Source organism: Lithobates pipiens, unplaced genomic scaffold, assembly GCF_037356315.1.
Source record: "Lithobates pipiens isolate NorthernLeopardFrog02 unplaced genomic scaffold, aLitPip1_a1.2 Scaffold_18, whole genome shotgun sequence".
NCBI classification, from domain to species: Eukaryota; Metazoa; Chordata; class Amphibia; order Anura; family Ranidae; genus Lithobates; species Lithobates pipiens.
The window spans coordinates 482,218,729-482,246,535 of NW_027507758.1; the positions used below are offsets into that span (position 1 = coordinate 482,218,729).

Here is a 27,807-nt window from a genome sequence, read left to right on the forward strand (position 1 = left end):
GGTATTATGAAGATACAATAACAAAGAGAGGAAGGGGGGTGGCAATAAGATTTGCAAAGAAGACGTGGTTCATTTTAGAGGAAATGGTGACTGACCCAGAGGGAAGATTTATTTTCCTAAAAGGTAAACTTGGGGACATGGAGTGCACATTGGTAAATATTTACGCTCCTAACAGTAATCCTGTAAAATACTACTGTAAAAGAAATACTGGGAAAGTTGATGTTTTTTTAAGAGAGGATACGTGATCCTGATGGGTGACATGAATGTTTGTATGGACGCGGTAATAGATAGTACGTCCAGGGTACAGGGGACGAGTAACGTGCAACTAAAAAGGATAAAACAAAAACTCCACAGACGTGTGGAGAATTCAACACCCTAAGACACAAGATTTTATGTTTTACTCCCCTGTACACGGGACGTACTCCAGGATTAATTATATTCTTGTTGACCTTAGAGCAGGGATATGCAATTAGCGGACCTCCAGCTGTTGCAGAACTGCAATTCCCATGAGGCATAGCAAGACTCTGACAACCACAAGCATGATACCCAGAGGCAGAAGCATGATGGGACTTGTAGTTTTGCAACAGCTGGAGGTCCGCTAATTGCATATCCCTGCCTTAGAGCATTGAAAAGAGTAATAGAAACTAGTATAGAAATAAGAACACTATAGGACCACGCCCCTGTAAGAATGAAAATGTTAATCCCTGGAAACCAAAGACAACCCTTTTCCTGGCTACTGAACGAGGAATTAATCCACGTCGAGGAAGGTTATAAAAAGGTGGGTAAAGAATTAGAACATTATTTCTCAATAAACGATACAGACGAAATTACAGGGCAAACCCTATGGGAGGCCCATAAAGCTTACATCAAGGTAGTGGCGTAACTAGAACCTTCAGGGCCCCGATGCAGGAAACCATGGCGGGCCCCCCCCCCCCCTGACCTCCGGGCAGGGCTCTTTTCTCCGAGCCCGATGGTGGCACACCAGGGCCTAGTCCCAAGTGGGTGGCCGCATATAAAGGAACCAATTTAAAAAACATCAATTACAGCCACTGTGCCCATCAAACGCCACCACTGTACCATCAAATGTCACTACTGTGCCCATCAAATGCTGCCAGTGTACCCATCAAATGCTGCCACTTTGCCCATCAAATGCCGCTACTGCACACATCAAATGCTGTTGGTGTGCCCATCAAATGCTGCCACTGTGAATACCCACCGCCCGCTCGCTGTCTGTCCGCCACTTACCCTGTCTTGGTGGGGCAGCGGGTAACGGCCATGAGCGGGGTCCTCCATGCATCTCCTGCCATCCTCATCTCCCGTCCTCTCCTCCTGATGGGCGTCCAATAGCTGTGTCTATCGTTTCAGCCAATCGGGTGATGGGTAACAGACCCGCACACCTGATTGGTGGAGAGGCGTTTCAGTGTTAGGAAAGTGAATATTAATTCACTTTTCTAACACACCTGGGTAGACTGTGAGCGTCAAGCATAGTGCTCGCAGTTTACCTATTTTGAAGCCTATTAGAGCCCATGGCTCTAATCAGGTGCTGCAAAAACACCCCCCCCCCCCCCCGCCGCTGTAATTCAGGCACCCCAAAAGGGACCAGACACCTAAATATGGGGGTGGCAGCGGTGGCCATGGATAGATTCATGCTATGCTATGCATGAATCTATCCATTGGTCATAGAGGGGGTGGAACCTGTGCACCCTTTTGGATGCACCGCCACTGATAAACACATGCACATTCACATACATGCGCACACACACACACACACACACACACACACACACACACACATACAAGCATGCTCACACACACACACACACACACACACACACACAAGCATGCTCACACACACACACAAGCATGCTCACACACACACACACACAAGCATGCTCACACACACACACAAGCATGCTCACACACACACACACACACACAAGCATGCTCACACACACACACACACACACACACACAAGCATGCTCACACACACACACAAGCATGCTCACACACACACACAAGCATGCTCACACACACACACAAGCATGCTCACACACACACACAAGCATGCTCACACACACACACAAGCATGCTCACACACACACACAAGCATGCTCACACACACACACAAGCATGCTCACACACACACACAAGCATGCTCACACACACATCCATGCATGCTCACACACACATCCATGCATGCTCACACACACACACACACATGCATGCATGCTCAAACACACACACATGCATGCTCAAACACACACACATGCATGCATGCTCAAACACACACATACAAGCATGCTCACACACACGCACATACAAGCAACAAGCATGCTCACACATACAAACACAAATACAGTAGCTAGTCTTATTAAAAAAAAAAACGGCAGACATTTACCTTGGCTCTTCTTGCCGGGTACTGCACTCTAGGGGGAGACAAAGAGCACACACTGTGCTTTCACTAAAGGCTAATGTGAGGAGCTCCTGCACAGTGCTGATTTCAGTTTGGCTGATGATCGGGGAGCTCCTCTCAGCCTCCCCTCCTCGCCTATGGAAGAGTACAGGGGGCCCTCTAGGGCCCCCTGCAGCAAGGGGCCCGGTCGCCATGGCGATCTTGGCGACTCCTATAATTCCGCCACTGCATCAAGGGGATCCCAATAGCGATAGGAACAAGGGGAAAAAAAGAGAGATCTGAGAAAATTAAAACATTAATGGAAGAAATATACAAATATCAGAACCAAGACAGAACGCTCTTTCAAAAAATATTAACTAAAAGAGACGACTTAAAAGCTTTAGGGAACAGGAGACTAAAAAAACAAACATTCAATAGAATAGCCAGGGAAAGATATCACGGGGGGAATAAACCTACTAAATATCTAGCAAGAATGCTTCAAAAGAAAAAATCTATAAATTATATAGGAAAAATCCAAACTAGGAAAGGCGATATGGCCCATACAACAAAAGAAATAGCGGAAATATTCAAAAACTACTACTAGGGGTTATACTCAGTAGAACAGAAGGAGGATCAGTTATAGGAAAAAAGAAGAAAAACAAATAACTTTCTAAAAAATGCCAGATTGTCTAAGATTACGGAAATCGAAAGGGAAACCTTAGAAAAACCCATAATGGAGGAGGAAATAAAAAAGGCCTTAGCAGATTTGGCGCCGGGGAAAAGCCCTGGACCAGATGGTTTTACATTAAAACATACTATTACAAAAAATCCAAAGAAATATTAACCCCGAAGTTATGTAGATATATGAATGGACTAGGGGCGAAATATGAGATGAGTAGGGAGGCCTTGTCTGTCTCGATCACCATAATTCAGAAGGAGGGGAAAGATGCGACATTGTGCTCTAGTTATAGGCCAATATCGTTGCTAATCGCAGATACAAAATTATTCGCCAAAATATTGGCAGGTAGGATGAAGGTCCTGATGAACTCACTAGTACATCCTGACCAGGTTGGTTTTATCCCAGGTAGGGAGGGGAGGGACAATGGGGTGAGAACATTACTTCTGCTGTCGCAGATTAAAGAAACGGCGGCCCCAGGTCTACTCCTGTCGACTGTTGCACAAAAGGCCTCGACATGGTAGACTGGGGATTCATGTTCCGGACATTAGAGACAATGAGAGTCGGACCAAGAATGGTTCAGTGGATTAAAACATTATATTACCATCCTATAGCAACAATAAAGATAAATGGAACATCATCCCCTCCTTTCGAGAGAAAAATGGGATGAGACAAGGGTGCCCATTATCACCCCTTTTATTTGTGTTAGCCTTAGAGTCACTACTTTCAACGATACGGAATGACCTGGATATAATGGGAATCAAGGTAGGAAATGAGGAACACAAACTGGCAGCATTTGCGGATGACGTATTGTTTTATGTAAGCAATCCAAGTAATACAATGCCCAATTAAATAAAGGGCATAAAACAATATGGTGAATTGTCAAATTTTAAAATAAACCAAGCTAAATCCAAGGTCTTAAATATAAATGTTAGTAAACCCGAAGAACGGAAGCTTCAAGAGTATTGTAAATTTCCATGGTGGAAAGAACTAAAATACCTAGGAATAAAACTAGCGAACTCATTGAAGAAGATATATAAATTAAACTACATACCACTGTTAGACAAAATTAAAAATGAAAGTAAAAGATTAGTAAATAGACCACTCTCATGGATAGGACGCATTAACATTTTAAAGATGTCTGTGCTACTAAAGATTCTTTATAAAATTCCAGATGATGCCTATAGCATTACCTAAATTATCTTACAAACCTTAAGGGCAGGTTCACACAGGGGGCGACACGAGGCGACACGACTTGCCGTGCCGCGACCTGACAAGTCGCCCCCGTTCTGTACAATGGAACCGTTCTAAGAGGAGCGACTCGAGTCGCTCCGTCTTAGAAAAAAGGTTCCTGTACTACTTTTGGGCGACCTCGGGGCGACTTGCATTGACTTCTATACAGAAGTCATTTTCAAGTCGCCGCTGAGGTCGCGGCAGGTCGCGGCGAGGCAAGTCGTGTCGCCTCGCATCGCCCCCAGTGTGAACCGGCCCTAAATCATTAATAATGAATTTCGTTTGGAAAAATAAAAAAACAAGAGCCTTGTTCTTAATATTGAAACAGGAAAAAAAAAACACGAGGGGGTTAGCAGTCCCTGAAATCTAAAAATATTATAAGGCTATAGTGCTGTGGAGAATTGTCAAATGGGTTGGAGAAAATAAAAAGGAAAAAAGGTGGGTCAACTTAGAATACACATCTTTTATTATATCTCTTACTTGTGCCCTATCTTTTTCATCCAATTCTCTCCTATTATCTTACTTCCAGGTGCAAAGTATTCATTCTCATTCAGTGCTATTAACGGTGAATTATAGTGCCCATTTCATTGTTTATACACCCCGTCCCAAATCTTAAGTGCATTCCGTGTCAGTTCATTTGTATTCAAATCAAGTGTCCTATAGTGTGGCGGATTCCACACAATTTTACTCAGTTGTGCCTTAAGCCCCATACACACTATCAGTTTTTCTGCTGAGTTTTTCCTTCAGATTTACCAAAACCATGTAGTGGAAGGGCGAGTTAAAACAGGGGGAGGGATTGGCCTCCCTGACCCTTCCAAATACCATTTAGCTTGCCACCTAACCAGGGTGGTAGACTGGCGGATCCACAGGGCCAGAAAGGCTTGGATTACTTTGGAGCAGCATTTTACAAACGGAGTGCTTCACTCCCTTCCCTGGATTACCCCGAACCATTGGAACCAGGCCATTAAAAAACACACCCTTTTATCTTTCCTTCCCTGGTGGCCTTTAACCAAGCTTTGCGCCTCTACAAAGTATCCTCACGACCAGGACCTATGACCCCCTTGCGCAACAACCCAGAGTTCAGCCCGGGAGAATAGTGATGGACGAACGTTTCGCCCGGCGGTCGTTTCGCGGCGAATTTCCGACTTTCGCCGTCCGCGGGTTCGAACGCCTTTTTCCGTCGTTCGCCCCGGCGGACTTACGTGTTTAATGTATACAAGAACTTTAACCTTTCGTGACACGTTTATCATGTGTTACAGGACAACCAATTGAGACATGACAGCTCATGGACACTTGGACATTCCCCCTAACCTATAAATACACCCGATCCGGTGGCCATTTTACATTCTTTCTTCTGTCACTGTAGGGAAAGGATCCTGTGTGGAGTAGGGACAGAGAAAACGCTAGCTATTTGGTACACAAAAGTTCTTTTCAGGACTGGTATAGGTGTTAGGTCAGCAGCCTGAGTTTCTTTTGTCAGTTTAGATAAAGGGACAGAGCGCTGTATGCTGCTATTTTAGGGACAGCTCAGCCAGATTAGTCTTTCTTCATCATCATCATCATCATCATCATTAGCTGTTACTATCAGGTCCACAAAAGAGCTGTTCCAGCTAATCGTTCCAGCCTACTCTTTTTTGCCAATTTGTATAGGGACAGGCAGGAAGCAGTGTGTCAGGCAGTGAGGATAATTTTAAAGACTTGCTGTTACTATTAGTTCCACAAAGGTTCTTTTCAGGACTGGTATCAGTGGTACGGTAATAGGCTTGTACACGTATAATATTCTTTCTTCCAAATATAGAAAGAATATTATACTTGACTGCTGCCCTTCTGCTGCAGTCTGCTAATCATTCACAACTCACTTGTTCCACAAAGCTCTTTATCAGGACTGGTAACTTGGTCTGTCTAGGGTGCTACGGTACATAGGCTTGGGTGCGGTACAGTCTGCTGTTCTGTAAGGACCGCTATCGGTCCACAATACATAGGGTTGCCGTGCACTACTGCTGACCGCTGCCCTATACTGCAGCAGTCCTTCAGCGGTATAGGGACTGACGCACAGTCTGCTAAACACTAATACACAACCTGCTTGGTCCACAAAAGTTCTTATAAGGACTGGTAACTTGGTATAGGGTGCTACGGTACATAGGCCTGAGTGCGTTACAGTCTGCTGTTCTGTAAGGACCGCTATCGGTCCACAATACATAGGGTTGACGTGCACTACTGCTGACCGCTGCCCTATACTGCAGCAGTCCTTCAGCGGTATAGGGACTGACGCACAGTCTGCTAAACACTAACACACAACCTGCTTGGTCCACAAAAGTTCTTATAAGGACTGGTAACTTGGTATAGGGTGCTACGGTACATAGGCCTGAGTGCAGTACAGTCTGCTGTTCTGTAAGGACTGCTATCGGTCCACAATACATAGGGTTGCCGTGCACTACTGCTGACCGCTGCCCTATACTGCAGCAGTCCTTCAGCGGTATAGGGACTGACGCACAGTCTGCTAAACACTAATACACAACCTGCTTGGTCCACAAAAGTTCTTATAAGGACTGGTAACTTGGTATAGGGTGCTACGGTACATAGGCCTGAGTGCAGTACAGTCTGCTGTTCTGTAAGGACCGCTATCGGTCCACAATACATAGGGTTGCCGTGCACTACTGCTGACCGCTGCCCTATACTGCAGCAGTCCTTCATTGGTATAGGGACTGACGTACAGTCTGCTAATCACTAACACACAACCTGCTTGGTCCACAAAAGTTCTTATAAGGACTGGTAACTTGGTATAGGGTGCTACGGTACATAGGCCTGAGTGCGTTACAGTCTGCTGTTCTGTAAGGACCGCTATCGGTCCACAATACATAGGGTTGCCGTGCACTACTGCTGACCGCTGCCCTATACTGCAGCAGTCCTTCAGCGGTATAGGGACTGACGCACAGTCTGCTAAACACTAACACACAACCTGCTTGGTCCACAAAAGTTTTTATAAGGACTGGTAACTTGGTATAGGGTGCTACGGTACATAGGCCTGAGTGCAGTACAGTCTGCTGTTCTGTAAGGACCGCTATCGGTCCACAATACATAGGGTTGACGTGCACTACTGCTGACCGCTGCCCTATACTGCAGCAGTCCTTCAGCGGTATAGGGACTAAGAGTTTTGTCACAGGGTGATTTAAAAAATGACAGGCAGAGGAAGAGGCAGGCCCTTCCGCAGGGGTGGTAGGGGTAGGGCAGGAGCAACAGCCTTGAGCCAAAGTGGGAAGTTGCAGAAGGTGCGTTCAATTACTTTAAAGGACGCACCAGACTTGGTTGAGTGGCTCACTCAGCCTTATTCTTCTGCACCCTCCTCATCCTCTCGATCTGCACCCTCTTCTTCACTCTCTGCTATGTGCACCCCCAAAGACACTACCACCAACAACACCACCACCACCACATACCTTCCGCTTGAGTGCAAATGGGGGCCTTCATGCTCCAGTGTTTTAATAGGGACCCCCGTATAAAAAGCATGAGGGTCAAGGACCAGTACTGGGTGGCAACGTACTTAGATCCCCGGTACAAACACAAAATGGCGGAAATGTTACCGCCGTCGCAGAGGGCTGTCAGAATGCAGCACTTCCAGGCCTTGCTTCGAGAAATGCTGCATTCTGCTTTTGCGTGCGCTGGCAGAGGAGCAATTCCCACTCCCAGAGAAGGATTTGCGGGTACCAATCCAACAGCGCCTGCAAGAAGAGGCCGGTTTGAAGATGTGTTGGTGACTTCGGATATGAGGTCATTCTTTCAGCCGACCCATCGACAGGTGTCATCCGGATCCAGCATCAGGGAACGCCTAGACCGTCAGGTGTCCGACTACATTGGGTTAACGGCCGATGTGGACGCTCTGAGGAGTGATGAACCCCTAGACTACTGGGTGGGCAGGCTTGACCTCTGGCCAGAGCTTGCCCAATTTGCAATCGAACTGTTGGCTTGCCCCTCATCCAGTGTCCTGTCCGAAAGGACGTTCAGCGCAGCAGGGGGGATTGTGACCGATAAGCGTACTCGCCTAGCTCACGACAGTGTTAACTACCTCACATTTCTAAAAATGAATGAGGCATGGATCTCGGAGGAATTCAACACATGTGATCAGTAGACCATGTATATGTCTATAAACAATTTTTGGAATCAAGCACACAGACCTTCTTAATTCATTTGGCTCACTTCCCTGACCCAAAAAAGCACACCGTACTATATGCCCCTACCCTCCTCTTTGAAGAGGTTGAGCGGTGTCATATTTCTACTGGGGCTGCTTATTATGAGGGGTTCCCACCATCCCTGTGCTGTGCTGACTTCCTCCTGGGTGTTCTTATTATGAGGGGCTCCCACCATCCCTGTGCTGTGCTGACTTCCTCCTGGGGGTTCTTATTATGAGGGGATCACACCATCCCTGTGCTGTGCTGACTTCCTCCTGGGGCTGCTTACGGTGCTGCTGTCAGCGCTGTATGTCACGGAGCTGCTGTCAGCGCTGTATGTCACGGAGCTGCTGTCAGCGCTGTATGTCACGGAGCTGCTGTCAGCGCTGTATGTCACGGAGCTGCTGTCAGCGCTGTATGTCACGGAGCTGCTGTCAGCGCTGTATGTCACGGAGCTGCTGTCAGCGCTGTATGTCACGGAGCTGCTGTCAGCGCTGTATGTCACGGAGCTGCTGTCAGCGCTGTATGTCACGGTGCTGCTGTCAGCGCTGTATGTCACGGAGCTGCTGTCAGCGCTGTATGTCACGGAGCTGCTGTCAGTGCTGTATGTCACGGAGCTGCTGTCAGCGCTGTATGTCACGGAGCTGCTGTCAGCGCTGTATGTCACGGAGCTGCTGTCAGCGCTGTATGTCACGGTGCTGCTGTCAGCGCTGTATGTCACGGAGCTGCTGTCAGCGCTGTATGTCACGGAGCTGCTGTCAGTGCTGTATGTCACGGAGCTGCTGTCAGCGCTGTATGTCACGGAGCTGCTGTCAGCGCTGTATGTCACGGAGCTGCTGTCAGCGCTGTATGTCACGGTGCTGCTGTCAGCGCTGTATGTCACGGAGCTGCTGTCAGCGCTGTATGTCACGGAGCTGCTGTCAGCGCTGTATGTCACGGAGCTGCTGTCAGCGCTGTATGTCACGGAGCTGCTGTCAGCGCTGTATGTCACGGAGCTGCTGTCAGCGCTGTATGTCACGGTGCTGATGTCAGTGCTCTGTATTACGGTGCTGCTGTCAGTGCTCTGTATCTCCTGCACCCTCTTGTTTGCCTACCCTGGTCCCTGACCTTCCCTCTCCTCCATTGCCTTCATTAGCTCCATAGTCCTGAATTGTCAGAACAATTTCCCAAATAAAAAAAAAATGCTTGTAGTTATCGATCCCAAATTCACCTCATACATGTATTATGCTATTGTCCAGGTGGTGGGACTACGTGCTACCCCCTAATAATTACCCCGTGGCCGCAAATTCGACCTAAAGGTTTGCGAAATTCGCCTCCCATTGAAGTCAATGGAGCCCGCGGCGAACGGTCGTTTTCGCGAACGTTTGTGTCCGTTCGCGTTTCGCGTTCGCGAAACGTCCCGTCGGAAGTTCGTCCATCACTACGGGAGAATGCACTGCATTCTTAAGCAGAGAGTGGCCACATGCGGAGGTACTAGCACACCACTTCTTCTACAAAAATAGACCACGTTCATATGAAAACCTAGCGGCACTTTCCCCGACTCAAAGCTTCCCCTTCTGGTCGTATAGACAATTGAGACATTTCCTCGCCTCGGAAAGCCCATCCACCACGTGGTGTAGACAACTTCTTCCATTTGAACGCCTTTGTACAAGCGACACCCCTTTGCGACACTTAATATCGAGCATATATGTACTACTACATGATGAGCCTGACCAGACACTGACGACGCCCACGCGTAGCTCCTGGGAAAAAGACTTGCAGATCAACCTTACCAATGAACAGTGGGAGGACATATTTACTTACGTCCATAAAGGTTTGATGAACGTAGCAATTCAAGAAAATGGATATAAGATCGCCACTAAATGGTACAGGACCCCTGCTAGATTACACAAATTCTCCCCTACGATTCCCAACACGTGCTGGAGATGCCAGACAGCAATAGACTCAATGATTCATATATGGTGGGAATGCCCCTTAATACAACCCTTCTGGCAGGAAGTACACTCCATTATCGCACAGGTCACCACCTACACCTTAAACTATAACCCCGCACAATATCTCCTCCACCTTACGACTCTACCTAAATGGACCTACCTCAAATCATTAGCCATGCATATGGTTAACACAGCCAGGCTGTGTATTCCCACACACTGGCGATCTACTGATATTCCCTCCATTCGGGAATGGCTGACAAGAGTCGCTAGGATAGAGGAGATGGAAGAGCTGATATATACCACACAAGACCGGCTACAGAAATTCTCGACTACCTAGGCGTCTTGGAAACATTTTCAAACCACAGATAAATATAAGACATTCTTTCCCCCACACTTATAAAACAAAGAGGCGCAAGGTCGGCGGGGGCCGGGGGGGGGGGGGGGGACACCCACCCCCCCTCTTCTTCTTTCCCCCCTATACCCTTACTTTCTATTTCTCTCTACCCTCCATCTTTTACCCCCTCGCATTCACCCAACCAAATGTTGACTACCCCCTTAGAACATTTACCCAACCATTCTGTAGGGCTGCAACAAGGCAGCCATTTGCTATCCCACTCGGTCACGAGTGTCGGGAACTACATCACCCTAAGCACCTTAGTTGGACCGGAGGATACAGGTCCTGCAGGCTAGGCACCCAGGCCCAGCACTACCTGGCACGACTTGAGTAAGCCTCTTCAAAAGATAGGATCATATTAGTTATACGTTTGTTGACAAGTTATACCTCTGTATAGCACTGTTCTACTAGTCACGACCACTGCAGCAGTGTAATAATGTTTTCTGTACAGCGAGTGGATAGGGTCGTGGCAGCACTTTTTGTTTATGATGATTCTCTGACTTGCACGTTTGTATGCTTTGAATCTTTCAATAAAATCTTTTATGGAACAAAAAAAAAAAAAAGTTGGAGTGGCTCTGCACAACAGAGAACGCCAAAGGAATTATATCCAGGCCATATAAACTATTGTTGACGGTGGACGAGCTGGAGATTCCGCCATTTATTAAAAAAAATGGGAAAGGGAATTGGGAACACAGAGAGATAAAACAATAATAGGTAAAATACTGAAATTAACTCACAGCTCAGCATCCGACAGTAAAACCACCAAAATGAATTATAAATGTCTAACTAGATGGTATGCTACCCCAGATAAAAACAGTAAATTTCAACAGATCTGCGGATTGTTGGTAAGGTTGCAAAGAGCTAGGAACAATGGCACACCTATGGTGGAGCTACCCCAAAATCAAAAAATACTGGAAAAAAGATTCTATATTATGTAAAAGAAGTTACTAAAATATAAATTGAAGAAGATCCGTGGATAGTACTGTTACATGGCATAGTAGGAGGGGTAAAACAATATCAAGCGTCACTGATACCACATCTCTTAAACGCACCAAAGATTGATTCCTAAGAAATGGCAGGAGGTGGAATGTCCAACAATCTGGGAGTGGATAGATGCAGTGGAAGAAACATATATCATGGAAAGCTTAAGTGATAGTAACGGGGAAAAGAGTGCCTCAACAAAAGACAAATGGAAAGGTTGGAAAGTTTAAAAAAACATGGAGCTATGCAGAACAACTAAGAACCTAAGACCTATACGGGAAATAGGAAAAGAACATATATATATATATATATATATATAAATATTATTTCCAGTAAAGCAGTAACGGTTAAGCGAGGTAAAGGGGGGGGGGGCGAGACCGGTGGGTGGGGAGGGGGAGGGGATAACAAGGTGGAAGTTTGTTGTATTGGTGTTTTATAATTACTTGTTCAAATTAAGATGAAACAGCACATAAAAGGAATGTATAAGAGCAAACGATATAAGCTACGATGATGTGAAGACGAGAGGGGACAGAGATGAACGGAAAGTTCTGAGAAATCACTGAAGTGGCAAAAAAAAAAAAAAGGAAGAGGCTTCCTTCTGGGACGACAGCCATTCAGGCCAATTTGATGCAGTGTGCGGCGTATGGGCTGAGCACTGAAAGGCTGACCCCCCACCCCTTCAACTTCTGCAGCAATACTAGCAGCACTCATACATCTATTTCCCAAAGACAACCTCTGGATTTGACAATGAGCACGTGCACTCCACTTCTTTGGTCGACCATGGCAAGGCCTGTTCTGAGAGGAACCTCTCCTGTTAAACCACTGTATGGTCTTGGTCACCATGCTTCAGCTCACTTTAAGGGTCTTGGCAATCTTCTTATAGTCTAGGCCATCTTTATGTAGAGCAACAATTCTTTTTTTCAGATCCTCAGAGTTCTTTATCATGAGGTGCCATGTTGAACTTTCAGTGACCAGTATGAGAGAGTGAGGTTGATAACACCAAATTTAACACACCTGCTCCCTTGTAACACTAAAGCCCCATACACACTATCAGTTTTACTGCTGAGTTTTTCCATCAGATTTACCAAAACCATATAATATGAGGTCAAACCTTAAGAGTTTCAATGTGTATGCAATCAGGCCGGCCCTTCTACTACATGGTTTTGGTAAACCTGAAGGAAAAACTCAGCAGAAAAACTGATAGTGTGTATGGGGCTTAACGAGTCACGTGACACCGGGAAGGGAAAATGGCTAATTGGGCGAAATTTGGACATTTTCACTAAGGGTTGTACTCACTTTTGTGAGATACTGTGTAGAACGATAGATAGATAAAATGTTTGCACACTGTCTGCGTTCACAGTCAAGCATCCACATGGCTGTCAAATTGGGGGCAGCAGCTGTCCATGCAGCTTCTGTGACCTAACAGATATGACTGGGACTGCCTGCATGGGGATGCCTGGATGCAAGCAAATAAGGCCCTTCATAGAAGTGTATGCTTAGATGTGCCTACATGAATGAGGCCTAACTGCTTTTAACCAAAAAATAAATAAAAAATGGTAAGGCAGGCCATACATAATGCAATTTTCTTTCCTTCCACTATAGGTAATATTGATGGGCATCCCCTGCTGAAGAGCTACTCGGACAGCAGGGAGCCTTCCCTGCTGGCAGAACACAATGATTAGTGTTTCCAGCTGACAGGCTGCTTGTATGGACTTGTGTACAACCAGGGTGCCCATACATGGATCAAGATTCAGCCAGTTCCTGCTGAACAAGCCAAATTTCAATACATGTACCACCGGCCTAAAGCTAGCCATAGATGGGTAGAATCTTGAATGAAAATTCTTGAGAAAAGAATGTTCTAAAAGAGTTTGTAATCTTATCTAATCCATAATGGGTCAAATCGATGTTAGTTTTTGCCTGCAGTGATGAGAAAATTTGAAGGAGCAGGTTGGAAAATGTTTCTTGAAGGAACATGTTACAAACTCAATGTAAAATCAAATGTTAAAAGCAAAGGAAAATCTTTCGAACAACAACCGAATGTTCTGAGAATTTTCCTAAGACTTTTCATTTGAAATCCTATCCATCTACGGATGCCCCTCCCCCTCCCCCGCCATAACACTGATCAGCGCTCTCGGACCTTGGCTGAGAGTGCTGATCAGCTGCTGGTTTTTCAGCACGCTTGTCCAACAGAAGCCAGCTTTTAGTCCTACTGACATACACATGGGCCAAATGTGGCCTAGTTTTTATTGAACCGACCACTGTCTACCGACATTCGGCCCTTGTGTATGGGGCTTTAGACAAAGGCAAGTCTTAGGCCCCATTCACATCCCAGTGTTTTGGAGCTTCAAGCTCCAAAGCGTTGGAGGAGAAAAAAAAAAATCAATTATTCTCCATGGAAATGGTTCATATCTCAACTTCAAGTTGCCTGAAGCCAAATGCCTAAAGCTCAAAAAAGTTCTGGAGCTTTTTTTGTGCCTTGAATCGGGCTTATAAGTGCGTTTTTGAAGGTTTTTTTTGTCCCATAGAAATGCATAGGCAAGCGTTTTACTGATCAAATACAATTAAGGATAATAAATAAATATTAAAATACATAAATAATAAGATAAATTAAAAAACATAACCCTTATATTAACCCCTAACCTAACTAAATAAATACATTTTAAGATTAATTAACCACTTTGCCTACTGGGCAATTTTGCCCCCTTCCTGCCGAGGCAAATTTTCAGCACTATCACACTTTGAGGCTGGGTTCACATAGCAGAACGCTCCGGCTCACAGCAGGAGTCTGGAGCTTCTCCATTCACCTTTTCAGGTCCAATTTCAGCCTGAATTTTGGGCTGAATTTGGACCTGAAATGGACCAAAAGACGCACAGGACTCCTGTGCAATTTTCACTGCAGCCGCCACTGTGGGGATATGTGAACTGGCTCCATAGAGAGACGATCACAATCTCCTACTATGCGAATTGGATGCGGAGAAACCCACATCCAATCTGAAAAGTGTGAACCCAGCCTGAATGACAAATGCACAGTCATGCAACACTGTACCCATATTAAAAAGTTTTCACACAAATAGAGCTTTCCTTTGGTGGGATTTAATCCCCACTGTTTTACCTTTTGCTAAACATATGGAATAATACCAAAAGTAAAAAAAAAAAAAAATCTTAGTTTCTGTTATAAAATTTTGTGTAGCCAGGTCCCGCGGCCCTTGAGGTATAATGGTGACCTCCAGATTTAGGAACAGCTGACATCTTTCTGTGTAGAGTGGGTTACAAGGCATGATGATGAGTGTAATGCAAGATGAAATGGTGGGCGCCAGACACATTTTGAATGCAAAGAGATTTATTGTCTCTTTAACAGAACTGGGGGAGAGAGAGTTAGGGCCAGGACACTCGTAAAGTTTTTTTTAAATAACAAACATGTTATACTTACCTCCACTGTGCAGCTCGTTTTGCACAGAGTGGCCCCGAACCTGCTCTTCTCGTCCCTCGGCGGCTGTCTCGGCTTCCTCCCGCAGGTGCTTCTCACGTTCATGCGAGCTCCCTCGCATGGTGAGAAGCATCTGCGGGTGCGCTCCCGTGATACAGCCGGCGGCTATAGCCGCTCGCTGTATCACACGGCCCCGCCCCCCAGCGCTCCGCATCAGTGGATGTGATTGACAGCAGGGCGAGCCAATGGCTGCGCTGCTTTCAATCCATCCACTCCAGCCAATCAGCGGCCAGGCTGAACGGTGGAAAGGACGTTGGGGGCCGAGCGCGGGACTTTCGAGGGGTGAGGTAAGTAAAACGGGGGGGCTGGGGGCGCAGGCACTGTCAGATATTTTTTCACCTTAATGCATAGAATGCATTAAGGTGAAAAAACATTTACCTTTACAACCCCTTTAAGTAGATGCAATAATTGGCAGAATCTAACACTAGCTACTGAATCCCTTGAGCTCTTCCACTTTTAGCACTCAGTATCTTCCTCAAGCGTCACCCCCACTTCCCTGCTGGCTTAGCACTCACAGATAATCTTCAAGAATCACCCCTGCTGACCCGTTAGTTCCCTTGCTTGGCACCCATTGATGTCCTGCAAGCGTCACCTCTGCTATCCCACTGGGTGCTTCGCTTGGCACTCTCTGAAGTTTTCCCACTTCTTCACCGTCCCCTGCTGGTGAGAAGACTGCTCTGGTAATGGCTTCAGCTTACTCAGTGGTCTCTGGTAACAAGGGGGATGGTACCTTAGTGTTGACAGCTTCCCCTCTACGTCCGACCACAACTGGTCCCCTGTCCGGCTGAACCACTACTTCTGGTTGGACTACAAGCCAGCAGTCCCAACCCTATGCTGCTTTTCCTGCTCCCAAGCCTCAGGCAGCCTAGCAGCCAGGTGTCCCCAGGACAGGCCTCAGGCTTCCAGTCTAGCAGCCCGGAGCAGCATAACACACATCCACCCAGACAGCCGTCCAGGTGGCACAGAACCCGATCACCTGACTCCACCCAAATAAATAGGCTATCCCAGCAGGCCAGGGGACCACAGAAAATCTCTGCCCATTAGCTGAGACACCCCATCCATTCATGGCTGGGCTTGCAAAGCCCCAGTCTTATCTAATACCATTAGTATAGTGCCACACAGTGACAGAGGGTGCAACAAGTCCAGATTTAGAGAGGAATCAATTGATCTCCTAACAATTAGCCAAGGCAACTACCGCCTGGCAACTAAATTTGATAGCAACCCTGCCTAAACATGAGGGTGCTACATCTGCAAACAGGTAATTTTCTCCCTTACTGACATGTGTTGTTGAGGCTACACTGATGGTCACTGATGAGGCTGCACTAATATGCTACACTGATGAGGCTGCACTGATGATCAGTGCCCTAAATATCAGTGTGGATATCCCCTTTCACGCTCGCCGGTTACCGATGTTCTGCCGAGAAAGGTCCCCCGGCGGATAATGACCCCCCTGTACTGCGCAGGCACAGCGCTTGCGCAGTAAGAACCACAAGGGAACCTCCAAAAATAGCCAAAGCTGAACACCTGCGAGTCAGCTGTACACGGTGCCTGCTCCTGCGTTCCAAGTCCAACACTGTTGTAAGACACCACTTTGTAACAGGGCCCCTTGTGGGCTCGCTTCACTTGCCACGATTCGGGCACGGCCATGCTTCGCTCGGCATATTTATAATCTAACTCTATGTCCATTTGGATGGCAGGGCTTGAACCTGTACTCAGGGCAGAATGTAGTGCACAGGCGCTGTGTAGAGCTGTTCATCTTCAGAGACTTTCGTACTGCACAAGCGCTGCGCCTGTGCAGTACGGGGGGGGGGGGGGGGGGGCATTATCCGCTGGGGGACCTTTTTGGGCAGGACACTGGCTCTGTCCTCTCCTCCCGCTGGTTATCAGGAATGCTGATAACCAGCAAGTGTGTTTACATTGTGATCGGCTGTGATTGGACACAGCTGCTCACATGGTAAATAGCCGCTGTGATTGGCTCTTTACCCCTGATCTGTGATTGACTGTGTCCAACGGACACCGGGTATGTGCTGCAGCGGGCACAGTACTGGGAGGACATCAATAGACACCCTCCCAGAACGGGACAACCGTGCTATAGCCGTCATTTGGCTATTGCGTGGACAGGAAGTGGTTAACTCCTAACCTTTAAATGTAATGAGTAATAAATAAAAGCAGATAAAAAATGAAAAACATAGCAACAAATGATGAAACCGATGATATTTTCTCTATGGGCCAAAGCTCAAAAACATAAAAAAAATAAAAATAAAAATGCGCAAAAGCTAATAAAAAAAAAATCTTCAAAACCGTGCGGCTGAGGTGCAATTGCGGCCTTCCTGTGATGTAAAATACATTAGGTCTGCAGTTTATTACAGCTCACTTCACTGCAGCTCTGCTGTTTCCGGAGTCCTCCTAGGAATGAATGGTGTTCCAGTCAGTGCAGTATATATAGATAGATAGATATGAACAGGGACTTAGGGCCCCTTCCCAGCTGAAGCAGTACAATAGTAAAGGCGCATTTCCTGTACCGCACAGTGCACCAAGCATCCCCAAATAATAACCATCCCCCCACACATAGATACATATAGAGGACACGGAGCACCCCACCGGCCAGCCCCTCCTCTTACACATTCTTCCCGTCCTCTAGCTGTATCGCCGAACTCACGCCCTTCAGTACAGGCGGAGCAATCGCAGATAAGGGGGGACAGTTAGAAGCTCGCTGATTGGCTGTACCGTCCATATCGGTAGTAGACGCTGGATATCGCGCTTCTAATTGGTCGGGCTGTCTGCCTCTCTGACGCTGATTGGCCGCCGTAGGGCAGGGCTCCTCAGTGAAGTGAGTTTTGCTCGAAGTTGTGAAGATCACCGGAAACCAAGAGGAGCGGACACCGGGAGGAGATCGGTCAGTTCTGTGTTCTTATCGAGTGTATGTGTACTGAGCGATGGATGTGATAGGGCTCTGCCTGGGGCATGCACAAGTCTCTTGAGCTGGAGAGGTTTGCTGGGACTTGTGGTCCCTCAGCTATATAACGGATAACAGTCGCTGTGTTCGTCCTGTTTATGTTTTGGGGTATTTTGAATTCTTATTTATAAAATAGAGAAAAACAAAAACCTCTAAATGTTATTTTTCATTATATTTGGCATCCTGACTCGCTGTATACTGTTTTCTTAACCAATTGATGCCCACATAACATGTACATGTAATGGCAGAAGGGTGAGCTTTGATGCCCACAGGCTGGGCATATGTGTTGCTGGGTGGCCGATGTTTCTGTGCTAAGATTGCGCCCAATGTGCACGGCGTCACCGGCTTCTGATCATGTGACCCTCATCACAGGGGTCAAATGATTGCCAATCTTTCCCTACCCCCGCCCCGGCGGTCAAGCAAGGGGTTAAGCAAAGTTTCTTGGCTGGAGATGGGGAGCGGCCTGTCCATAAGGGGTGCCGCCCCCCTAAGTTTGCATGTGGGGCGCTGGACTCAAAGGTTTCTATGAGGTTTATTTTTTTTCCCCAAGCCACATGATTAGAGGCTGAGGCTCTAATTGGCTTAAAAAAGGTTGGGCTTGGGGCGCAGAGCACTACGCCCCAGACCCACCCACTTATGACACCAGTGAATCAATATTCGCTATTGTCTTCTGGTGTCTCCTAGCGGTTAATCAGGACAGGAGGCGGATTGAGCCTGCCGGTAGGAGAAGCTGCAACTCTGAAGGGGTGAGTGCAGACCTGGGGGGTGGGGTTTGTCTGCCGCCCCCCTCCCCCAAAAAGATTAGCCCCAGTCACCACTGCTGGAGATCTTGCCAGTAACTGCACTTCCTGTTTCAAGCCGACCACAATGAAGCTCCATCTTGCATTTAGCAGTAGTCTTTCTGCTTGTGCACTCCATTATCCTGACTATGACGGCGGCTGGCAACACCACTGATAATCGTGAGTAGTGATGGACTCCAGCATGTTCAGATCGGACCCACCAAGAAGCCATCACTGCACACTGCAAATCGTAGGCAGTGAGACATTTACAAACTGACAGCTGCACATTCACACGCTGTCTACACGCTCAAGCCCATTCCTAATTGCGAGTAAGGGTGAGCTGCGGCACATTCGCACACCCCACGTGCAGATCCCACCAGGAAGTTGGCGCTGCTCTAATCACAGGGAGTGAGACGTTTCCCGATCTCTGCGGCCACACATCAAGACAATGTCTCTCTGCCTGTGATCAGCGCTGCGCCGACTTCATGGCGGGCTCTGCACGTGGGGTGTGCGATCGTGCCTAAAGCTCACAATTAGGAATGGGCTTGAGCGTGTTTGGTTCGAAATCACCAAGAAGCCAGCACTGCACACTGCCAATCGTAGGCAGCGTGTGAATGTGCAGCTGTCAGTTTGTAAATGCCTCACTGCCTACGATTGGCAGTGTGCAGTGATGGCTTCCTGGTGGGTCCGATCTGAACACGCCAGAGCTCATCCTTAATTGTGAGTAGAGATGCGCTGGGGTGTGTTCAGGTCCTAGTCTGAACCCATGTGAGGAGGCCTGCACACTTTAAGAGTCAAAGAACTTTTTATATTTTTGCCTAATAAGCACATAGTCCACTGTTTAAGCCTAACTATAAAATCAGCTCAACAGACTGATGGCAGCTATGTAATGTATCTTCCCAGACATCCAAAGAAATCGTGCGATGGTGCGTAGTGTTTTAACCCCGGTTCACACTGATACAACTCTGCGTCCCCCCCCCCCCCACCCACACATAGAGATCTGTGTGCATGCTGTCAATTAAAACTTAAAGTACTAAACCCCCTGTTTATTTCTGCTAATCCTGCTCTTTTTAGGTAGTGTAGTGTGCTTTTCGCTTTTTTTTTTTTTTTTTTTTTTTTCGGGTCCATTTTCTCCACTTCTGCCAGATTGTTGCCCCTTCTGCAGAGCCGTTCTGAAGGGCGTGTCCTGTGCATGCGCGCTCCCTCCCTGGGACCACATCCCTGCGGGGAGACGCTGTCTGCTTTCACAGGCATGCTGGCCTTGGCCGTGTAAGATGCTATAGCTCTGCCTCTCATGCCCTTTGATTGGCATTGGAATCAGAAGCTCATAACCGCAGCCCCACTTTAAATGAGAGTAATTCTCGCTCAGACAGGGAAAAATCGGCAATGCGTGTTGCCGCTAAACATGAAGGGAATCGTAGTTCACAATCACATCTGACGTAGCGGCTGGGAGCGCGCTACAAGGCTGGGAAGCTGTGGCAATGTAAAGGGACTATAAAGGAGGAAGTGCAGAAATTGGGTAAATAGAAAACGCAAAATAAATTTTTTGACAGAAAATAAATATAGCTCACAGATGTTTGCATCTTAATATATATATGCCAAAATATTTGTACCTTTTTACAACCCCTTTAACACCTGAAAAGCAGCTCGCAAAGTGCAGTGTGTTTTGGCTGAACCTGATCGCATGGGTATGAAGACCCATTCGACCCAGTTCCACTGCGAACAAAAAAATGCCCACACCTTTTTTTAATGCCGCTGCGGTGCGATTTGAGCCATTCATTTTCGCATGCAATTTGTACAGGAATGCAGTGTAAATCCGATGCAATGTGACAGTGTGAACCAGGGCTCAGTCCTACTCAACTGCAACTTTGTTCTGTTTTTATTTGCATTGTTATTTGCCATGTTTGGATTGGTTGCAGCCTAGGGAAAGGAGGCACAATGATTATCTGCCATCTTAGCCAAAAATATATTTTTAGTATTGGGTAGAGTTGGCGGAAGGACATACAACAAGAAATTGGAGTAAGTTTCTCAGAAGTAAGGCAGCCCACACTTGAGTCAGTTGTTTTTGTTTTGTCCAACCAGCAGGTTGAGCAGAAGAAATTGACCCAGAATCAACCTGTTGAGCTATTTTATTCTGACAGCAGTAGAGCTTTCCTGGCGACAGAATACACTGATCAGCACTGCCAGCTATCGCCAGCAGTGCTGATAGAGCAAGGAAAATCCAACAAGGCATTTATTACAGATGTCAGTCGGCTGGTACACTTCTGTGCAACCCAGTGCCCGTACCTGGATCGAAATTCGTCCACTCTCTGCTAACCCTGCTGAATGTCTGACCTTGTATGGCCAGCTTAAAGTGGAAGTAAATTTCCATCTCTTGCTTTTAGCTATAGGTAAGCCTATAATAAGACTTACCTATAGGTAGTGTAAATATCTCCTTCTCCTAAACATGCACTGTTTAGGAGATATTTAGTGTACATACAGCCAGTGACATCACTGGCGCATGCGCTCTGAAGGAACTGTGCATACTTGCACATTATGCCTTTTACCTTAGAGGTACAAAAAAATTATAAAATATCCAGTGGTTTACAATCGCTTTACGTAACAACGTCCTCTTTGGGGGGGGGGGCCCATTGACACCAGTCCCAGCACATGGACAAGGCAAATTGCCTTCTGTTCTGTTTGTGGCTCTGTTCTGGTGGTGTGCGCTGAAAAAAGGACATACAGTGCTTTTTTCACTGCGGCATTTCACAACACACTAAACTGCATTGCAATGCTCTGCAGTAAATAAACACAAATGGAATGTCAGTTAGTGACATTCCAATAAAGTTGAAAAGAAAAAAATAACCAGTGCTATGTGCTGTAATGATCTCATTGGCACTGTATACTCCACGGTGCACACCAGCAGCCATGTTATAATGTGAACCTTTAAAGAGGAAGTAAACCCTGATGGGTTTACTTCCTCTTTTTTTCCCTGCAAAGGTAAAGCATAATGGACTACTATGCATCGCATAGTAGCTCATTATGTGTCACTTACCTGACACAGGAGCCAGCGAAGTCGCCGCTGATCCCTGTAGTCCGCCGCGTCCATCTTGCTGGTGGCGTCTCGCAGCTCCGACCAATGACAGCGGCGAAGCCGCGATGACGTCACTCCCGCGCATGCGCACGGGAGTCGCGTCTCGCAGCTCCGCCGCTGCCACTCGGCGAAGCCGCGATGACGTCACTCCCGCGCATGCGCACGGGAGTCGACAAATTTGGCAAATCCATTCTTGGATTTGCCGCATTTAGTGCGCATGCGCGCCGCTGTCTACGGCGCATGCGCCGTAGACAGCGGTGCCCATTTTCGGGCAAATATCTCCTAAACCATATAGGTTTAGGAGATATTGCTTGGACCTACAGGTAAGCCTTAATCTAGGCTTACCTATAGGTCCAAGTTGTTTGGAAGGGTTTACTTCCTCTTTAATTTTCATTGGAAAAGGGCTTGTAGCACCAATATTTAAAAAAGGGCGAAAATACATCCCTGGGAATTAGAAACCAGTTAGCCTAACATCAATAGTATGCAAGCTCTTGGAGGGGATGATAAGGGACTATATACAAGATTTTAGTAATAAAAACGGCATCATTAGCAGTAATCAGCATGGATTCATGAAGAATCGTTATTGCTAAACCAATCTATTAACCTTCTATGAGGAGGTGAGTTGCCATTTAGATAAAGGAAGGCCCGTAGACGTGGTTTATCTGGATTTTGCAAAAGCATTTTACACAGTTCCCCATAAACATTTACTTTACAAAGTAAGGTCCGTTATGGGCCATAGGGTGAGTACATGGATTGAAAACTGGCTACAAGGGCGAGTTCAGAGGGTGGAGATAAATGGGGAATACTCAGAATGGTCAGGGGTGGGAAGTGGAGGACCAATCCTATTTACTTTGTTCATAAACATCCTGGAGGATGGGGTTAACAGTTCTGTACAGTATTTGCGGACGACGCTAAGCAGGGCAATAACTTCTCTGCAGCATGTGGAAACCTTGCAAGTAGATCTGAACAATTAATGGGGTGGGCAACTACGTGGCAAATGAGGTTTAATGTAGAAAAGTCTAAAATAATGCATTTGGGTGGCAAAAATATGAATGCAATCTGTACACTGGGGGGAGAACCTCTGGTGGAATTTAGGATGGAAAAGGATCTGGGGGTCCTAGTAGGTGATAGGCTTAGCAGTGGCATGCAATGCCAAGCTGCTGCTAAGAAAGCAAGCAGAATATTGGCATGCATTAAAAAGGGGATTAACTCCAAAGACAAGGTTGAAGAGGTTGCGAGCACTGAACTTATTCTCTCTGGAGAAGAGACACTTGAGAGGGGATATGATTTCAATTACCATACCCCCACAATAGGGATAAAACTTTTTTGTGGAAGGGAGTTTAATAAGACACGTGGCCACTCACTAAAATTGGAAGAAAATTGGTTTAACCCTAAACTACGTTGAGGGTTCTTTACTGTAAGGGCGGCAAGGATGTGGAATTCCCTCCCACAGGTGGTGGTCTCAGCAGGGAGCATCGATAGTTTCAAAAAACTATTAGATAAGCACCTAAATGACCACAACATACAGGGATATACAATGTAATACTGACATATAATCACACACATAGGTTGGACTTGTCATTTTTCAACCTCCCCTACTATGTAACTGTGTATAAGTAGGAAGATTTCCCCTTGTTTCCTCTCAGTGACAATTTAGGAATTCCCTTCATTTTCTGTGTTGGGACAATGGCCCATCAGGACAAATAGCGATAGTGAGTTCTAACCCTTGCCTACCATATTCAAAGCAAACACCTTGGGGCTTCAGATATATTTTAAGACTGACCGTACACTGTATAATTGCCTACAAGCTCACTATACAATCTGAGTGTACAATCTCCTCTTAGATCTACCATTAAATATGTAGGGCCGGGGGCCTCTTTTTGATTAGTACCAAACTGAACACCTTGTCTAGGTATGTTCTTATATTATTAATGGAGATTAAAGTGGTTAAGGCTCAAGTTTTTTTTTACATTTGTGCGTTCTATGCATGAAAGTTAAGCCTTCTGCATGCAGCCCCACTCTTTATACGTATCCGAGCCCCTTCTTGATCTAGCGATGTGCTCTTCTGAGCCTCTTCCTCCTCATTGGCTGAGGCCCTACCCCCTCTCTCTCCTTATTGGCTTACTGGCTGTGATTAGCCAATGAGGAGAGAGGGTCCCCAGGGAGCTGATGATCTTGTACACATCGCTGGATCAAGGGGGAGCTGCAGCACACAGGTTTGAAAGTAAAAAGCCTTCAGTGTTGAGGACCACTTTAAGGCTGGGTTCACATTGATGCGGCTGCAGGTCACAGCAGGGGGTCCGGCGCGTCCCTGTTCACCTACTGCGATTCAGGTCCAAATTTTTGACTGAATTCGGACCCAAGAACGCACAGGACCCTTCTCCAATGGGGACCACGGCCGCCCCTGAGGTGTGAACCGACTCCCTTGAGCTGGTCACACTTGCCTGTCGTGCAAATTGGATGCGCGCAAGTCGCATCAGTGTGAACCCAGCCTTAAGGAAGAATCTCTGGCTATTATACTAATCCATTGACTTAAGTCATTTGAGGCACCAGATCAAGTAAGGAGATCAGTTCTGACTTCTCTAGAGTCCTTGTTCCAGATCAGTCACTTGGAACGTATTGAAATACTTTTATATCGAAGGCCCCTTTCACACTGGTGCGCTTTTAATGCACTTTTCAAGGGTGACAAAAGCATGTGATAACTATTCCCCATTAAAGCAAATATGAAACCAGTGTATTATGTGCTTGTTTGCTAGCACTCTTCCGGAGTAGATTTTGCTTCTTTATTTCTCGTTCTATTAAAATATGCAAACGGAGAGCACTAGATTGTCCCCTTCTCTTTCGTTCATATGTGTGATGTGACCATCGGCTGGATCATATGCGATCGGTACCCCAGGTGTGGGTTAAATGTTGAATGACCTTTTACAGGTCAAGTCTATGAGGTGAAAGGCTGGAGTATCTGTGGTGGATGGGCTAAAATCACACTTTACTGTCTGTCCATGATTGCACCTTAAAGCAGGATTCCACTGCCGTTTTTTTTTTTTTTTACCTGTGTCACTGTTGGGCGATTCTTACGGTGTCTTTGCAGCCACGATCGGCGTCTTTTTAACCCCCGGCGTGACTATTTCATTGCGAAGGAAAACTTTTAAAAAAGCAGTCCGGCGGTTTCCATTTTCACTGTGGGCGTTTGAAGCCCACAGGCATTTACTTCCTGGATGCGATGACACTGAGCTCCCAGCATCCACCACTCCATCTCGCACATGCTCATTGAGTGTCCTCTTTGTTTTCCTTCCTTTTGCCTCATGTGCTATAGTGGTAATGGCTGATAGAGCTGCCTGCCCACTTTCAAAATGGCAATTTCGGCTTGACTGTGTCCCCCACGGATTCCTGGGAAATAGCTAAAAAAAGTTCCCAGGGACCATTGCGAAGCCGATAAACACGCCTACTCCCACGGGAGGAGAGCCCGGAAGTCGGCATAAACATTAAAAATAAAAGGTAAATACTGCATATTATTTTATTTCAATGGTCATAACTGCATCTATGTTCCAAAGCCATTTGAATAAGACGAACTTGCAATTTTCTGTACAAAACCACTTTAAGGAGGCTCTTCATATCCGTTCACATACAAGATTGTTTTACCATCAATGTCATGGACCGCTTAGTTTTATTTGATTGTGCTGCACTATATTCTATTTAATTAAAGCAAATGCGACTGTATCTGTAAAAGTCCTGCACGCTGAATCTTTGGTGCAATTTTTCATAAGCACACCATAAAGAAATCTTCCATTGTAAGTAAATGGGAACGCCTCAAAAGCGCATCTGTGTGAAAAGGGTCCATAAAAGCAGGCGGTTAGCGCTTCAATAATTGCAGTCTACATATTTTTCTATGAGACCTATACACCTGATCATAGCCTATTGCTATGTGTCAGGATATTTCCAATAGAGTAACAGTTTACAATAATTTGAAGATATCGGGTATGGGTTGTATTGTATGTAATAAGGCACAGTGGGCCCTCTGTGTCGCCATGTTCTTACTAAAGCTGGCCATGAGTGGATCAAAATGAATTCAGTTCAGCAGAGACTGGTTGGTTGATTTTTGATCCATGTGTAGACATCCCTGTTCGTCAGAAGTCGATCATTAGATTGAAGTTTATGGAATGGAAATGTTTGAAAACTGTTGATCAGCTGCTGCAGCCTTCGATCAAAGTATTCTGACAGCAGAGTCCCCGCTGAGGGAATACAATCTCTCAGGATTCCCCTATACACCTTTGCTTGTGTTGATGGAGGAACCATCTATGGACAGGTTTAGAATTGCTGTTTTCCCACAGACACAAACTTGCACTAGACTGACCGTAATAGTCAACGTTTTGTTGGTGTTTGTAGGAAAATACTGTATTTATTAGCGAATAACATGCACTTTTCCCCCTAAAAAATATGGGGCAAATCGTGTGCGTGGTGTACACCAATAGCTGGCTGCCTTGGAGGAGGGGTCGAGGGCCACCGGATAACAAAGAGCCAGGATCTCCTGTGTACTCAATGCTTGCAGTCGCACAGTCCCGCCTCCTGGCCCAGCTCTAAGGCTGCTTTCACACTGGGGCGGGAGCAGCGTCAGTGGTAAAGCGCCGCTATTTTTAGCGGCGCTTTACCGTCGTTTTAGCGGCGGTGTGCGGGCGCTAGCGGTGTGGTTTTAACCCCCGCTAGCGGCCAAAAAGGGGTTAAACCCGCCCGCAAAGCGCCGCTGCAGCGGCGCTTTGCCGGCGGTATTGCCGCGGTGTCCCATTGATTTCAATGGGTAGGAGCGGTGAATACACCGCTCCTTCACCGCTGCAAAGATGCGGCTAGCAGGACTTTTTTCACCGTCCTGCCAGCGCATCGCTCCAGTGTGAAAGCCCTCCGGCTTTCACACTGGAGGGAAAGGGGCCGGTTTTTTTCAGGCGTTACACAGGCGCTATTTTTAGCGGTGTAACGCCTGAATACCGCCCCAGTGTGAAAGCAGCCTAAGGATAGACGTCGCATGTCCCAGCATTGGACCAATGTTTTATCGATCATAGTAGTTGGGCCAGGAGGTGGGACTGTGTGTGCCCTGATCAGGAGGCACTGGTGAGGGTGCATTTATGGGCACTCGCCTTTTATTTTGCTTCAAAGTCCTTAGTTTAAAATTCAAGCTTTTTTTTTTTTTTTTTTTTTTTTTTTTTTCTTTCTGAAACTTCTCTTAACATTAAGGCTGCTTTCACACTGGGGCGGTATTCAGGCGTTACAGCGCTAAAAATAGCGCCTGTGTAACGCCTGAAAAAAACCGGCCCCTTTAACTCCAGTGTGAAAGCCGGAGGGCTTTCACACTGGAGCGATGCGCTGGCAGGACGGTGAAAAAAGTCCTGCTAGCCGCATCTTTGCAGCGGTGAAGGAGCGGTGTATTCACCGCTCCTATACCGCTCGTACCCATTGAAATCAATGGGACACCGCGGCAATACCGCCGGCAAAGCGCCGCTGCAGCGGCGCTTTGCGGGCGGGTTTAACCCCTTTTCGGCCGCTAGCGGGGGTTAAAACCACCCCGCTAGCGCCCGCACACCGCCGCTAAAACGACGGTAAAGCGCCGCTAAAAATAGCGGCGCTTTACCGCCGACGCTGCTCCCGCCCCAGTGTGAAAGCAGCCTTAGGTACGTGTTATATACCGATGACTACAGTAACTCCAATACTTGGGGCCCAAAATCATTAAGGGCCCATTCACACCAGATTCC

General features: G+C 46.7%; 1 protein-coding gene and 1 long non-coding RNA gene across 3 annotated transcripts in view; one reads left to right on the forward strand and one right to left on the reverse strand.

Moving 5' to 3' along the window:
* The window catches only part of LOC143988680 (uncharacterized), a 79,389-nt gene extending 61,454 nt beyond the window's left edge, over positions 1–17,935 (reverse strand). Inside the window, exon 1 of the long non-coding RNA XR_013276893.1 lies at positions 17,883–17,935. This is a non-coding gene — a long non-coding RNA (uncharacterized LOC143988680). The remainder of the gene's footprint in view (positions 1–17,882) is intronic.
* Positions 17,936–18,022: 87 nt separating this feature from the next.
* Positions 18,023–27,807, forward strand: part of SEPTIN2 (septin 2) — a 73,655-nt gene continuing 63,870 nt past the window's right edge. Inside the window, exon 1 of one of the 2 annotated variants that reach the window (XM_077488422.1) lies at positions 18,023–18,157. The gene's annotated coding sequence lies outside the window, so the exon portion shown is untranslated. The remainder of the gene's footprint in view (positions 18,158–27,807) is intronic. The other variant, XM_077488424.1, reaches the window with a different exon arrangement.